General features: G+C 51.0%; 1 pseudogene; it reads left to right on the plus strand.

Annotated features, from left to right (window-relative positions):
• The first annotated feature begins 589 nt into the window (after nt 1-589).
• Nucleotides 590-14,073, plus strand: LOC131504229 (L-lactate dehydrogenase B chain-like; annotated as a pseudogene).
• Nucleotides 14,074-16,315: the final 2,242 nt, after the last annotated feature.

Here is a 16,315-nt window from a genome sequence, read left to right on the forward strand (position 1 = left end):
CAGCTTGCCCCGCGATCGTATGTTCCGTGTGATGGCCTGTGACCGTGTGTTCTCATGTGCCAATGAGTGGGGCTGAATGCACAGAGGTTGTACGGACTGGTGTGAGTGTGTGTGCGACCATGCGGGATTCAGAATCCCCGTATGTGACCGTGTCCGGCTGTGCGTGCTTAGTGCGGATGAATGCACGAGTGCATATGTATGTGGTTAAGGCTCACTGTGTGTAATGTATGTGTGTGAACCCTTGTGGCTGTGTGTTGTGGCCTCCTGATGCATGAATGTGGTTACGTGTGATTCTACATGGCTGCGTACTGCTGAGTGTCACAGTGTGTGAGGGATGGGGTGTGTTTGTGGGTGTTGTGTGTGACTGTGTAGGCTTCGTATGATTCTTTGGGACCACATGCGTGTTCCGCGGCACAGGCCCAAGGAGGTTAGGGGTCCGTAGCCCCAGATCCACGGTCGGGAAGAGATAGGTGTGTGTGGACCTGTTGTGTGCTCTCTCCATTTCTAGCTTCTACCCCTGAAGAGCCTGCACTGGCTCCCACTTACGAAAGGAAGTGGAATTAGTCTGCAGAATGCTCTTCCCCTGGGTCACTGACCGGTTTTAGAGTGTTTTCTTGGAAGTCAGGCTGGGCTTCAGGGTAATGCCAGCCCATCGGAGCCCTCACAGCAGCTGGCTTCCAGCGCTGACAGAGTCTCAGCCCAGTCCTGGCTGGGGTCCAGGCTGCCTCCCACCCCTGCGGGGACACAGCCAGCTTCTCTCAGCTCTGGCCATCTGCTCTCAGCCTCCCGTCCCTAATCCGGGTGCGAAAGGAACACAGGCACCCGGCTCCCCTTCTCTTCCCACCCTGAAGACAAGCGCATGCCTTTTAAGGAGTTTGCCACCAACCCCTTCAGGGAAAGCACAGTGAGTAACAGAGGCATCGTGAAAACGAGGGATTTACAAATGTTTCAGACTTGAAGCAGCTGTTACAGCCCCGGCCGCTGGTGGGTGAACTTCCTGTCTGACCCTACTTGAAGAGGCCCACCTGCCCCAGGACAGATGACCCCGCCAGGTAGGACCCTTCTCACCACTACCCCTCCCACAGCTGAGGCAGGTCCTCTGCCTTTCTGAAGTGACTCTAGCTCCATGGCTCTGTCCAGAAATGACAGAAATTATCCCTCTGGTTTATCTTCTGCAGATTAGACTTGGGCTACAAACGCCCAGATGTGCAAGCCTCAGGCGGCCTCTGTGTCTGCTGGGAAAGAATCTCTGGGCTCAGTGTCTGGATCATCCACCATTGCTGGTGTGGGCCAGGCTGAGAATGTGGTACAGACTCAGCAGAAGGAGCACCCTGAGGGCAGAGGGAAAGAAGAAATGAGGAGCTGGGAAGCCAGACCAACCTGCATGAAGACCTGGGCTAGGGCCAGGGAAAGTGTGCCTCTGCCCCCAGCACCAGTGGGCCCACAGGCCTGGGTGCGAGGGGTGTTGTAGAGAGAAAGCTTTGGACTTATGGTCCAGATACCTAGGCTCTGTCCTAACTCTGCCACCCAGTAACTGTGTGATCAGGGGAACCCACTTGCCCTCTCTGGGCTTTAGTCTTTCCACCTTGAAGACTGAGACAACAGAAGAAATGAAATATGTGAAGTGTGGAGCCCGAGTCATGAGTAGGCACTCAACAAACATGACTCCTCATCTTGTAACCTAAAGCCAGTTGTTGACCACTTCCTGGGGGCTAAGACCCTTCCCAGCCCAGATGGCCTATTTCTGAAAGAATCCATCTTTTCTTCCCTCATCAGAACAGGCATGGCCCACCGCACCCAGATCCCACAGAGACTCTGCTCAAAGGTAGGGGCTTGAACAGTAAGAAGGGAAGAAAGCTGGGGGTTGAGGGAGGTGGGCAGACATGGTAACAGGAGGGGCTTCCCGCAGCAGAGCCTGACATGGATACCTGCCAAGACTCATCCTGCACCTCCCTGACTTCATCCATCCAACCTGCCCCTGCTCCCTCCCTCCCTGCCAACCATCACGTGTTCCCTGCGGCTATAACCGTGGACTCAGACCATTCCGGTTGGTGCTGTGGCTCAACCCTCCTGGATCATCCAAGCTAAACTCAACATCCTAGGCCCCCCATAGGCTAGAAAAATGAGTAAGATACAGCCTCACCTGTCAAGAACTTGTAACTTCAATAGCAAGAACACCTATTTGATCACACTAGTTAGTACCACATGGCAAATTCAGCTGCCTTCAAGATCTAGACAGATGAGGTAGATGGCTGACACAGCCTGTCGGTGAAAGTCAAAGATAATGAGGCATGGTGGGGCCTGGGGACCCAGAACGGACCAACATATCCTATTTCACGGTGGGCCAAAGGAAAACACAGCTGCTGCTAGCCACCTTCTGCGACATTTTCTGAGTCTCACTAAGCACCGGGCACCGTGTGAAGTGCTTTCATATATTCCTTTCCTTAGGTACCTCAAGAATTCCGAGATAGGGATTAGTATTGCAGGAGACGGATTCTGAAGTGACCGGCTTAATCCCTGTAGCCTCAATGTCTTTGTGTAATCCCCTCCTTTTGAGTGTGGGTAGGACCTGTGACGTGTTTCCAACCAATAGAATAACCAAGATGCCAATATGTAACCAATATTGGCGGAGATGGTGCCGTGTGTCACTCCCACGATTACCTCATGCTATAAAAGGCTCAGTCCTGTTTGCAGGTTGGTATAAAGACATCCTCTCTTGCCGACATTGAAGAAGCAAGCTGCCAAGTTCTGAGAGAGCCTTCGGACAGGGTCTCCTGGCTGGGAACTGTGGGTGGCCTCTAGGAACTAGGGCAGCCTCCATCCAACGTCCAACCAGAAGATTTCGGTCCTATGCGGGGTGCCCGGGTGGCTCAGTGGGTTGAGCACCTGACTCTTGGTTTCGGCTCAGGTCACGGTCTCACGGTTCATGAGTTGGAGCCTGTGTCAGGCTCTGTGCTGACCGTGTGGAGCCTGCTTGGGATTCCCTCTCACTCAACCTCTCTCTCTGCCCCTCCCCTGCTCATGCTCACACGCTCTCTCTCTCAAAATAAATAAATAAACTTAAAAAAGAAAAAAGACTTCAGTCCTACAGCCACGAGGAGATGAATCCTGTCAGCAACCTGTGTGAGCCTGTAAGTAGATCCCTCCCCACGGGGGCATCCAGAGGAGAACCCAGCCCTGGCCCACATCTTGACGCCTTGTCCTTGCAGAGGACCCAGTTATGCTGTGCCCAGGCTCCTGGCCCAAGACACTGTGGATGAAAAATACGTGTGGGTTTTTTTTTAATTTTTTAATGTTTATTTATTTATTTTTTTTTTTGAGAGACAGAGACAGAGACAGAGACAGACCGTGAGCAGGGGAGGGGCAGAGAGAGAGGGAGACACAGAACCTGAAGCAGGCTCCAGGCTCTGAGCTGTCAGCACAGAGCCCGACGCAGGGCTCAAACTCAGGAGCCATGAGATCATGACCTGAGCCAAACTCGGACGCTTAACCGACGGAGCCAGCCAGGAGCCCCTGTGTTGTTTTAAATTGCTAAGTTTATGATAATTTATTATGAAGCAATATAAAACGAATACAAGTATTATCCCATCTTACAGATGAGGGACTTAACGCTCAGGGATGGCTCAAGCCATACCATGAATATGAGCCAAGCAGGGACTAGAGCCCAGGGTCCAGACTCTGCAGGCTGACATTGTCTCCAGGACCCAGTCTGCGGCACTGGTCATTGTTCTCTCAGTGGCCACCTAGATATGAGAGGAGTAATCCACACAGCATTGATTTAATTACCATTGTTTTCATCTTAGCTCAGCAATTTGTTGTGCTCGCACTGTGTGCTCGGCACTGTGCCAGGCACTGGGGACACAGCAGTGAGCAGTACAGGCAGAGGACCTGCTTTTAGGGAGTAGAAGGTAGAGTGAGGGATCTGAACGATGACAAGGGATATCAGTGTGATGAGGGTTTCAAAACAAGGAGGGATGGGATGAACGGGGCAGCCAGCCTCGGCGAGGGCGGCCGGAGACAGTCTCCTTGAGGAAGTGACAATCAGGTCCCTTGGGGGGGGGGGGGAAGGCCTGGTGGGGAGTCAGCCCCTCTCTGCATTGCAAGTGAGTGAGTGGGCGGGTGAGTGGGTAAGCTTTCCTGGTCACGGGTCCCCAGGGAAGAAGGCTCTCCCAGCAATGTGAAATCATCCTGTTTCTGTGCAGTGGCTTCCAAAACATCTTGTCCCAAGGATGCAGGGCCTCTATGACTGGCCCATGACGCCCATGATTCTGGAGCACACTTCCCGGATGCATCACAGGTGGATGGGATAGGGGTAGGGGTTGCTTAGCCGTGACTGTCATCCCCTAAACATCCCCGACCTCTGGCTGCAGAAGAGCCACAGGTGGGAGTGGAGGCAAAGCAGGCAGATGAGGAGGGGTGAGGGTACAAGGAGAGCCAAAGAAAAGCACAGGAACTGGAAAAGGGATCCCCCCCCCACCCATGATCCCAGCTGCTGTCTGTGATGACTCAGCAGACCCAGCGGTCTTTGCCAATGAGCTGGCAGGATGGTATGGATCAGGCAGGGTCCCAGTGGGAGGCAGATGGCACACTCAGATGGGGCCATTTGAGGAACATTCAATCAAGGGATTATATTCAAAAGTAAGGGCAGGGTGTAGGAAACAATTCTAAGAACGTGGCCCAATAGCAGTCCATCCACCACTAGGTCTGATGGGGTGAGAGGTCAAGGGGGTGACTAGACCCTGTCTGGGAGGAGAGGGCCCTGATGCGAGGCGTGGCCTCAGTTGAGCGATGCAGCCAGATCATGGCCACCCCACAGGAGGTGTGGGACAGAATAAGGGCCATGCACTCTCTGCCTCCCATATGCTCTCGGTGCTCCCCACTGGTCAAGGTGCAGAGTAAGGGCTCCTCCCCCCACTCCCGCCCCACCCTGCCCCGCCCCGCCCACCCCGCCCCATGCAATCCTCACAGACCCCCTCAGCGCGCAGAGCAGGGAAGAGAAGTTGTGGAGAAGACCTGGCAGTGAGAAGAGACCAGATCCCGACCCCACCCCTTCCCAGCTGGGAATGCTGGACGAGCTATCCGACCTTTGCGGGCCTCAGTCTCCTCCTCTGTAAAACAGGGATGCTGAGCATGCTTGTACTCAGTTGTTCTGAGAAACGCGATGATGTGTTTAAGGATTCCAGCGTGGAGTCCTTGCATGCGTTGGCTGGCTGCCAGCCCTTGGTTCCCAAGAGCTCAACAACAAGAACACAAAATCGGGGCCACTGAGAAGCCGGACGCCAGCCCAGAAACCCTGGACATCACACAATGCACTGGTGAGCTGTTTGCTCAGCAGGTCTTACAGTCCCTGCCAGGACTGGAACCCAGAAACTCTCTGTCTCCCTGCAGGGGCCTGAAGGGTGCACACACACACACACACACACACACACACACACCGGCAGCAACTGCGGGAGGGTGTGTGCCCTGCGTCTTAGCTCCTCTGGAAAGAAGCAGCCCTGGGCCTGTCAGAAGCCTGGGGTCTACACTCAGATATATATCTGAGGTGGGTGGAGCGGTGGAAGCAGGACAGGGACCCAGCTGAAGGACACTTGGCAGCCTGAGTCCAACTCCCTGTGTGGGGATGCTCCCATGTACCTGCACATATGTCATTTAGGCGGGACCCCAGCAGTGACACGGCGGCCCTGCCTGAGACAGCCCTCTGAGCCTCAAGGACAGACTCTAGGCCCCACCTCTGCCTGCGAGTGACATAACATCAGTACCCAGAACAAAGGCCCTTGGTGAGACCCACAGGCCACTGTCCTTCATTGCTTTATCACCCACATCTCAAGTTCACAGGAAGAGGGCTTTCAAAGCAACAGAGTCAGGCTGGCAACACGCAACGCACTGTGGTTAGTTTTTTTCAAAAGAAAGGAAACTGAAACGGATCAAAGAACTGCAGGTGCAGCAGATTAAGGCCCTGCCCGGCAGGAGGGACTGGAGGGAAGGGAGTGAGGGCCGGGGGACCGGGGGACCGGAGACCCTGCTCTCCCGGGCTTCCAGTGCAGGAGTTGGGGTGCTGCTCAGTCTCCCCCAGAAGCAGTACTTGGGAGAAAGGAGACACAGCTGCCCCTACTGCTCTTTCGGCTGACAGACGATGACATGGTGCGTGCGACAGGAGCAAAGAGGAGCAGCCCCGAGAGGCCCTGGCGGTGCTGGCGGCGAACCCCAGGCTGCCACTGCCCCCCTGCACTGCCCGGGTTTCCCCCTGCTCACCTGCTCGCACCCAGACCAGCGTCAGTGTCCTAACTGTGCACCCAGCCCGGGCTCCGGCATGGAACCCCAGCCTCACTGCCAGATCGGCACATTCCCTTTCCCAAAGCAACGTCATCCCTAGCATTTCTTCCAATCCAGGGGCACCCAAGAGTCCAAACGGGAAACATTAAGTTTCCGTATCTCCTTCCTATGAGACTGTGGTTGAATTTACCAAGTTGCTTCATTTTTCTGGCTTCTTTTCCATTTATTTTATGTTGTTGTATAGAACGAATCCTTTTTTAAAAAGCTTCTTTTAAGTTGTAAATTGTCCCCCAAATTTAGAAAAGCATAGGGAATTATATAATGAGCACCCAGGTACCCCCCCTGCCAGCTTTATCAATTCTTAACATATCGTCACTTATGGTTTCCATGTGGTGGTGGTGGTGGCGGTAAAAGGGAATGAACAAAATTTACCATTTCTTAGGCATTTCGATTTCTTAAAAAAAAAATTTAAGTGAATTTATTTTATTTTTGAGAGAGAGAGCAAGCGGGGAAGGGGCAGAGAGAGGGGGAGAGAGAGAATCCCAAGCATGCTCTGCGCTGTCCGCACGGAGCCTGACGCAGGGCCCAAACTCACCAGCCACGAGATCGTGACCTGAGCCAAAATCAAGAGTCGGACACTCAACCGACGGAGCCACCCAAGTGCCCTCAATTTCTTTTAGAAACATAACACTGTACATACAGTTAAAGGACCCTATGTCCTCTCTTCCATTCCCTTGTCTTCTTCCTTAGGAATAACCGCTACTCTGAATTTGATTCTCCTATAAAAGAGATGCAGGTGTTACATGTTTTTTACAATTAAAACAATCCATACAGTGGAGAAGGACATAAAGGAAAAATTATACATCCTCCTGCTCCCCACAGCCTCAAGTGCACTCCCCCTGAAGTAACCATCGTTAAAAACTTTCTATGAATATTTCCAGGCATTTTGTAAAATACCCACGAATTATTTTGCTTGCTTTCTTTCTTAACAGACATGAATTTACACTACACACCATGCCCTCCAAACTGCCTTTTGTTTCTGCTTATTGCAGTTCCTTGGACATTTTTCCATGTGAGTACTGATAAGTCTACCATATTCTGCTGCGTGGGATTCTACTTTATTAAATAGTTTCCCACAGAGGGGCATTTAGGTGGTTTCCAGCTACTTAGCTATTCTAAACAAGCCTGCACTGAACATCCTTGGCATATAGTTTTGCTCAATTGTGGGAATGCTGTATATCTGTAGAATAAATACCTAGAAATGCAGTTTCTGGATAAAAGGGTATTGAACGTTTGACATCTTGAAAGACATCGCCGAATCCCCCTTTGTAAAAACGATCCATTTAAACACCAACTAGTAACGCACAAGAGTTCCTGCCTCCCCTCATCCTCAAGAATGTGTCTTTTCATACCATTGTCAGCCTTTTATTTATCTTCTTCTATGAACTGTCTGCTCTAATCCTTTCCCCTAGCATTTTATGGGTTTATTTTTTACATCTGAATCTTTGATCCATCTGGAATTAATTTTAGATGCACAATGAGACAGACATTCTTTTCAATTAACAATTATTGTTTTTCCTACCCTGTAAATAGATGGAATTAAGTACTAAGATAAAGGGAGAACAGATTTCTCTTCACTCCTAACAGGCCACTGCTCCCTGATTTTTGCCTCCCCGCTTAGAACTAGCCCACCTCGAGGCTCTAGGTTAAGAAATGGAACACCGCCTCTGACCACCCTAACTTTAGAGTATACGGCTGGACACAGTTACTCTGCAAACATATAGTTAGTCATTCAACAAAGAGGCAGTCAACGGAACTTTAGGGTTTTCCCCCAAGGGGAAGCATATTGCACGTGTGGGAAGAGGGGGTACACCTGGATATTTGGTGACCAGAGGAATAGCTGTAGCAGAATACAAACAGTTGGCCCAAATCCATTCTCCCTCTTTCCTTATAATGAAGTTGACATCAGGCATGTGTCTAGGGACGTGTGTTTTCCAGCCCTGTGAATTTAGCTGGGACCATACACCTACGTTCTCAGTAGGTGAATGTGAGTGAAACTGGCATGTGTCCCTCTGGCTATAATGGCTTTAAAATATGACACAAAGTCTTCAACCCTCTTCCTGGCAAGAGGTAGGGGATCTATGACCCCTCCACTTGCACCTGGGCAGTCTCCAACTGTAACGTGACTTCTAAGGTTAGGGCATAGAGGTTTCTATCTTGTTCTCTGAGAACTCTTGCTCTTAGAGCTCTGAGCCTCCATCAAGAAAGCTAACTCCCCTGAGGCCACCAAACTGGAGAGGCCACATGTGGGTCCCCTGGTTCAGGCCTGGCTGAGCCTAGTCTTCCAGTCAGGCACCGGGTGAGTAAAGATGCCTCCAGAACATTCAACCCCAACCATTTGAGTCACCCTTGGTCATTTGAGTCTTAGCTGAGGCCCTGGAAGGTATAGAGCAGAAACAGAAGTCACCCTCCCTGTGTTCTGTCCAAATTCCCCAGCATTCCTCACAGACCCACAGAGTCTATGAGGATAATGAAATGGTTGATGTCTTTTAGCACATTATCTCAGGGCTGTTTGTTATTCAGTAATAGATCCCTGGAACCAAACCAAGACCTAGAAAACTCTTCCCCTCCTCCCTGCTGGCTCCAGTCCAGAGATGGTGATGACCTAGCCTCAACTATGCAGATGACAACTCCTAGGGATAACAGAGCCACAGCATGGAGGATAACCCAGGTCCCGAAAGGACCAGATGGGGCACTGCTGCAGCTGATAAGAAACACTTCGAGGGCTATGTGAGAAAGGAATGAGTGTCTTTATTCTTTCAGCCAAACAAACAAAACAAAGATAGAGCAGTGAGCCAGGCAGACATGGTCCCTGCCCTCTGGGAACTTAGGTCTTTGACTGGGGAGGAGGCTAGAGGGAGGGGTCACAACGCCAGATCAAACACCAAGGGTTATACAGTTGGTTATTTATATCAGTGGCTATCAGTTCTAGGCAGAGATATACAGGGAGCTATAAAAATAATTCACAGGGGCTCTGACTCAGTGTGGGTAGACATGGAAGGTAGCCCTGAGGAAGTGATGCTTGACCAGAAGGGTGAGTGAAAAATTAAGTAGGATGGTAGAGAGGGAGGAGGGGAAGACTGTTCTGGCACCTGAAGTGGGTAGAGCATATGCAAAGGCTCCGAGTCAGGGAGATGGTGAGTTTGAGAAACTGAAAAAAAAAAAAAAAAAAAAAAGCCAATGTGAGCCTTGTGGGTCAGGCTAAGGATTTCAGATACGATCTCTACAAAATGGGAATTCATGGGAGTAATTCCAGCAGGAAAATCAGTCTCTGGAAGCTGTGTGGGCAACAGACAGGGGGCAGAGAGGAGGCCAGGAAGCTGATGGAGACCCCATCTGCGGTGGGGACTGTGGAGATAAACAGAGTGATCAGTTTCAGAGACACTTGGGAGGCAGTTGATAGGATTTGGGGGGTAAAGGAACTCACTGAGAGAGAGGAGTCAGGGATGAAACACCAGTGACATGATGTCTGGTCTATGAGTAAATTGTAGTGTTGGGGCCAGAGGAAACCTAGGCATGACCAAGTTCAAAGGCAGCTCAGAGCAAGAGAAAGGGGACTGGATTGTAAGTAGGGGCTTTGAGCAAGTCACTTTTCACAGTTTTATATCTTTGCCTGACCTATGGCACAAGATTGCTTTACGCATAAGGACAATGGCTGTACTCATTCATTCATTCATTTATTCATTCAAAACACATAGTGAGTGGTGCCTAGGATGTGCAATGGTACACCACGGTGTATTAGTGACAAGGCTAAGGAGAACGAATAGAGCAGAGAAGGGGACAGAAAGGGGAAGAATCTGAGGAGGGAATCTGTGGAATCAGAGGGGGACTCTCCTTTAGGCAAAATATTAAAATATCTCGTGTCCCAACAATATGTGGCCCTATGAATCAATTTCTAGGGCCTCGGACAGGGCGGTGCAAGTGACGGGGCCCAGAGCAGAGCTTCAGGACTTTCTTAGTAAATCCACCTCTGCTCATGAGTAATAGGGCTGGGGAGGGGGAGGAGCATGACTGTGGGTGTCACAAACAGAAATTGCTTCTGTGACTTACAGCAAATCACTCAATTACACTGATCCTCAATTTCCTGATCTGTAAATGGGGAAGACAATATCATGTCCTTATAAGGTTTTCAGGAGTAAATAAGGGCATATCAGTAAAGATCCTGGTTCATAGTAATAAGTGGTAGCTATTTCATTTCATTTCATTTCATTTCATTTCATTTTGAGAGACAGAGAGCACGAGCCAGGGAGAGGGGCAGAGAGAGAAGGAGAAAGTCCCAACCAGGTTGCATGCTCAGCGTGGAGCCCACAACCATCAGATCATGACCTGAGCCAAAATCTAGAGTTGGACCCTCAACCGACTGAGCTACCCAGGTGCCCCAATGGTAGCTATTATTTTAATTTTTATTCCTAGTCCTCACAGATGGGGAATCATGATCTCACCTTGGGGAGGGACCAGAAAGAACCAGAATAAAAGAGGATCGTGAGCCTCAATGACAGGAGGCCCCGTGCTGCTTGTGAGTATTGGGTTCAGTGACTCCAGGATGCACATATTGTGTGTGGCCTTTGACCCCTGGAACTGGTCTGTGGCAGTGGCCCTCATGTGCTACACTATGCAGTACCTTTGGAGATTACACATAAAGTAAGGACCCAGCTGTCCCTATGGACCTGGATATGTGAATGGGATGAGCAGAGAGAGTGGAGGCAAGGCACGCAGCTGCCATTGTCTTCTTTGCATGGCTACCACAACCTCCCCAGAGCCTTCTCTCTCTTGCACTCGATGGCAACTCTTATGGAAAAACTGATCACCCTGGTTGCAGAAGAAGAGGCAATGGCAATAGTACCAAACAATGAAATCATTGCAGTAGGTGTTGAACTAGTTGGTATGGTACATGCCAGCAGCCTTCTGGGAAAGTCTCTAAATGAGGAACTTGCCGTCGTGGATGTTTTAGAAGATAAACTCAAAAAAGAGGAGGTGCATCTGCAGCATGGAAGCTTACTTCTTCAGACACCAAAACTTGTGGCAGATAGAGATTACTCTGCCAATTCTAAGATTGTGATGGAAAATGCAGGAGTCTGCCAGCCAGAGGAAGAGAGTCATCTCAATCTGGTGCAGGGGAACATTAATGTCTTCAGATTCATTCTTCTTCAGATCATCAAGGACAGCCAATTGCGTCATAATTATAGTTCCCAATCCGGTCAATTCTCACATATGTTACCTGGAGACTAACTGGATTACCTGAGCATGATGTGATTGGAAGTGAGTGCGAGATTTTGAGATCTTCCAGGTGAAAAACTTGGCATTCGTCCCAGCAGCTGCCAAGTTGGGGGAGAACTTGGTGTCTTTAGTGAGGCTGTATGGAGTAGAGTGAATGTGGCAGGCATTTCTCTTTAGGAACTGAATCCAAAAATGGGAATGATAGTGAAAATTGGGAGGAAGCACATAAGATGGTGACCAGAAGCGCCTATGGAACCATCAAGCCAAAGGATATACCAGATAGGCTATTGGATAAGTGTGGCTCACCTCATTGAATGCATGTTGAAAATCTATCCAGGGGTCATCCTGTGTCAATGATGGGGAAGGGAATGTACGGCATTGAGAATGAAGTCTTCCTGAGCCTTCCATGTATCCTGAGTGCCCAGGGGTTAACCAGTGTTATCAACCAGAAACTGAAGGCTGACCAAGTTGCTCAGCTCCAGAAAAGTGCAGATACCCTGTGGGACATCAAGAAGGACCTAAAAGCTCTGTGACTTCTGGATTCTAGGCTGTAGAAATGTAAAAACTCCAACATGATTAACCATGGATCTCTAGTTTCTATCCATGTACATGGATCACAGTTTGCTTTTTACCTTTGTAGATACATGAACTTGTGCTCACAGAATCAGAGCCTGCACTTGGTTTAATGCTTGCGGTATGAGCCCTTGAACAGACAGAATTAACTATTGGGGGCAAAAAAAGAAGGAAAAGAAAAGATAGAAAAGAAAGAAAGAGGGAAGGCTGGGGGCTCAAGCAGGGCTGGATTCCAATCCAGTGTTAGGACAGTCTAACACTGCCACGAAAGGAGTTTGCGCGGGCGTGGACAGAGCGCAAGGCCACTGCTCCTGCCCTCCTCCTCTTCGAGTCAGATACATGTTCCAGGACCTGTTCCTCATGTTCCACGAGGAGACAAGACTGTGCCAGCCTTGGGCACCCGGTGACTGAAAGCTCCCCCCACCACCTCCGCCCGGGCCTGGGTGTGTGGCTGCCACAGCAAATGCTCTCAAGTGTCTAACAAAGCAAGCTCAGCCCGTGGTGGGTGCTGGTGACGTCTGATGGCCTAAAACAATTAAACCCATAATCAGAGGGGTGCTCCAACTCGGCTGCTGTGGGTTTGTTTGCCTACCAGTCGCAATCATCTCGCTGGGAGTGTGCATCAGCCGTTAGCCCTCAAAGTTCTGTTGCTAAGAGATTATGAACCAGATGATGTTTCCAAAAAATAACCACTACAGGATGTTCCAGGATAGAGGCATAATAACAGCCCAAACAGAACGGATATGCTGTTATTGATAAATCCTCGTAAAGAGCCAAGGAATGGGGCAGCTGGGGGTAGCCTGGCCATGCACATCCTATGTAAATTACTGGTTTGCCAAGATTTTAAATGTAACAAAATAGAGTCATCAGTGATACCCGTAAGGGACATGATCTGAAGTCTTCATGATTCCGAAAGTTCCTTCATCAACCAAGACGTGTCTGTTGGAGGCCTGTTGTTTGCCTATTCCGAGCATGTTTACAACCATCTCAGCCACATTTAGTAGCAGGCAGTGACTAAGCTTAACAGGGCTGTAACCACCCCTTGTTTGACACAGTGCCTGTGGGTGACAATTGATGAAGTGATTTAACATAGCTGCTTGCAGCCACCTCCACTATTGCTCTGTTGCTGGGGTAACAGGAACCAGTCAACTAACAGCAGCCCAGGTTAGAGCAGGACATTTTCCATCAACAGGAAGTCAGCAAACAGGGAGCTTGCAAGAAACTGATAGTCATCTGGCGCCTAGAACAGTTCTGTCCATGCAGTTTTCCCGGGAAGATACAGCCATTCTGCTCTGGGTCCTAACCGAAGGCTCCTGGCTCCGCTCCCCTATCAAGGCGGGTGATACTGTGCAAAGTGGCTGTCACCTGTTAGGAGAGGAAATCCTCACCTCTGTCGGCCTCCCTCCTGACCTGGGAGCAGAGCAGCACGATGCCCGCCTGACAACCCCTTCCTGCCACCCCACACCCCCTTCCCTCTCAACCCCCACCCCCACTGGCCCACTCTGCTTTCTATCTGGCCAGGCCCCTGGCCACAGTGGCCTAATGGTCTACACTTTATCCTGCCGGGGCTGGTGGTAAAGACCAAGTTGTTGTGTTCTTCTTTCATTTAACAGGTAAAGGAGACGAGGCCCAGAAAGACAAGGTGAGGTGTCAGGGTCACATACGCAGCTAGTAAGTCAGGAGGTAGCTGTGTGTCTTCTAGCCCTGAATCCCAGGATCTTCGCTGCTCTGTGGGCCCCAAGCACCCTCCGATGGAAACCGCACAGGAAACCGCCAAGTGTTGCAACGGCTCCCAGAAAGGGGTCAGAGTTTCCATGTGCCAACCCCGCTGACCCTCAGTCACTGTGGGGCCCTCAAGGGAAGGGGTGCAGGACCACAGGACTCTGCCTTCCTCCTCCCTCCAAGGGGCAGGAGAAGGTGTCATGAATAAAGCAAACCATTAAGATCCCAGACCTGGAAGTTTATTCTGCCAGTCACTATGTGGGGGACCTTGGGCAAGTTACTTAATCTTCTGCAGTGTTGTTTCCTTTCTAAAAAGTAGGACAAGTACTTCCCTACTTTATGGGGTTGTTATGACGAGCGCATGAGATTAGACAGGTACAAGTGGTCAGCAGGGCGTATGGGAAATCCTTGACAAACGCTAACAGCAGGGGTGGCCGTGGCCCTGACATTATCGTCCTCTTCACCACCACCAGCACCCACTCCTGCTAGGCCCCTGGGGCGCAAGCAGGAAGGAGGCTGGTGCCAAAGGGATGCATTTCCCCGGGGCTCCCGGTGATGGATCCTTAATTTTTCAGAAGCTGGGCTCACGGAATGGAGAAGCAGCCTTGTGGCTTTCTGTGTCTGTCTCAACACATGTGCTTCCAATTGGCTGTCTTGTGCCGGAGTTCCCCGGTGCCCAGCCCAGCAACCCCCGCCGCCCAGTGCCCCCCACTCTGAAGCATGCGGGGGCTTCTGCCCTTGGCCAGGCCTGGGAGGCCTCAACAGCAAGCTGCTTCCTCCCCCCAGAGTAGGAAAGAGTGTGGGGTGCCTCCCTTGTCTGTCTGAAAGTTGCTCCTCTGAGAGTCTTAAAACCTCGGTGCAGAGAAAGACATCTAGGGAGGGCCGGGAGCCGGACAGACGAAGGCTGTGGTGGAAGATCGTCAATTCACCAGCCCTGCCACTTGCCCCCCCCACCCCCCAGTGCAGAGGCTCTGTTATCCTGTGGGGTCAGGACACTGTTTCTGCTGAGTCATCCTTTCTTGCCCAGAGGGATCCTGGCCCAAAGCCACATTCCTGGTGGGGTCTGAATGCCACAGAGGACGGAAACTTCCTTTCTCACCAGACCCCAGCTCTCCAGCCCAGCACACCGTCCAGTCTCTCAGCAGCCTCTGCCGGCAGCAAACACTCTCCTCTAAGCCTGTGTGGGTCCTCCCCTCAGAGCCCTGACCCTCCCTAGACCTTGCCTCTGGGAGAGCTTAGAACATTCCACAAGGAGGCAAGGATGCTCATGTGCCAAGGGTGGAAAGGCTGAGTCTAAGGGGAGGGGGCCAGAGGGATACTGAGGAACTATTTGTAACTCCCCATCTGCCTCCTTGGTGGCCCCTCCTGCCAGTGGGGATTCAGCAGTCCCATTGAGAAGGATCCTGCTGCTTGAGGACAGCCCTGGGCAGAGGCCAGATCTCAAGCTAGAAAGGAGACAAGGTGATCTAAGAGGCTTCATCCCTGGGCCCATACTGCCCCCACGTAGCAACTCCAGCATCCCCTTGTGCAAAATTTCAGTGTCCCCAAACGTGCAAGTTGGCCACACCTTCTGCAGAGCTCATGTTTCAGAAACTTATGGGCCAGGCACTATACTGGGCACTGGCCCCACAGCAGTGGACAAAGGCAGATGTGGCCCGTCCCACTATCTCCCTCATCCTTTCCAGGCCCACCATCCCTGCTTTCAATCACGCTTGGCTTCTAATCTTGGCTCCCCACTTCTAGCTGTGTGACCTTAAGCAAGTTACTTTACCTCTCTGGACCTTATCTTCTCTATAAAGTGAGGGCAGGCTAATACCGACTTCACAAGGCTCATAAGAGAGGTAAATGAGTTAATATGCGTTACTATATATAATATATGTGCATATACGTTAACATATATAAGATGTTTAGAACACTTCCTGGCACAAAGACTTCAGTACGCGTGTGGGCGCGTGTGCGCATGTGTGCACACCATGTCTTTGCTCTCACTGCCGTCTACCTGGAATGCTTTTCCCCTTTTCTGCAGAAATCTGTGGGTTCAACCATGGCAGGGTTTTCAGAAGGGAGGACTTAATGGAGGGCCGGCCCAAGGTCAGGCCACAGCCCTGCTAGGGCCACCGACACCTGCAAAGCACCTTACACTCCCCTGTGAGGCAGATGAGGGCGGGGGGCTCAGGGAGGTAAGACACCCGCCCGAGGCTGCTGCCCTCATCAGTGTTGGATCTAAGAGTGGAGTTTGGGTCTTCTGACTGCAAGTAGCACCGTTCCTGCCCCGCCTCACGGTGCTGGTCCCCAGGAAACTTCAGACAGAACCTCAAAGCTCCCCCAAGACTCAGCACCCAGAGGATGGGCCCTTCCTGGATGTGCAGAGGTCCTGGAGTCAATAGGAGATATCTCTCAGAGCCAGACAGGACCAACGGAAGCGTCAGGACAGGGCCGCTGGGCGTCAGGAAGAGCTCAGCCCAGGAAA

The sequence above is a fragment of the Neofelis nebulosa genome, chromosome 2 (genome assembly GCF_028018385.1).
Source record: "Neofelis nebulosa isolate mNeoNeb1 chromosome 2, mNeoNeb1.pri, whole genome shotgun sequence".
Classification (NCBI taxonomy): Eukaryota; Metazoa; Chordata; class Mammalia; order Carnivora; family Felidae; genus Neofelis; species Neofelis nebulosa.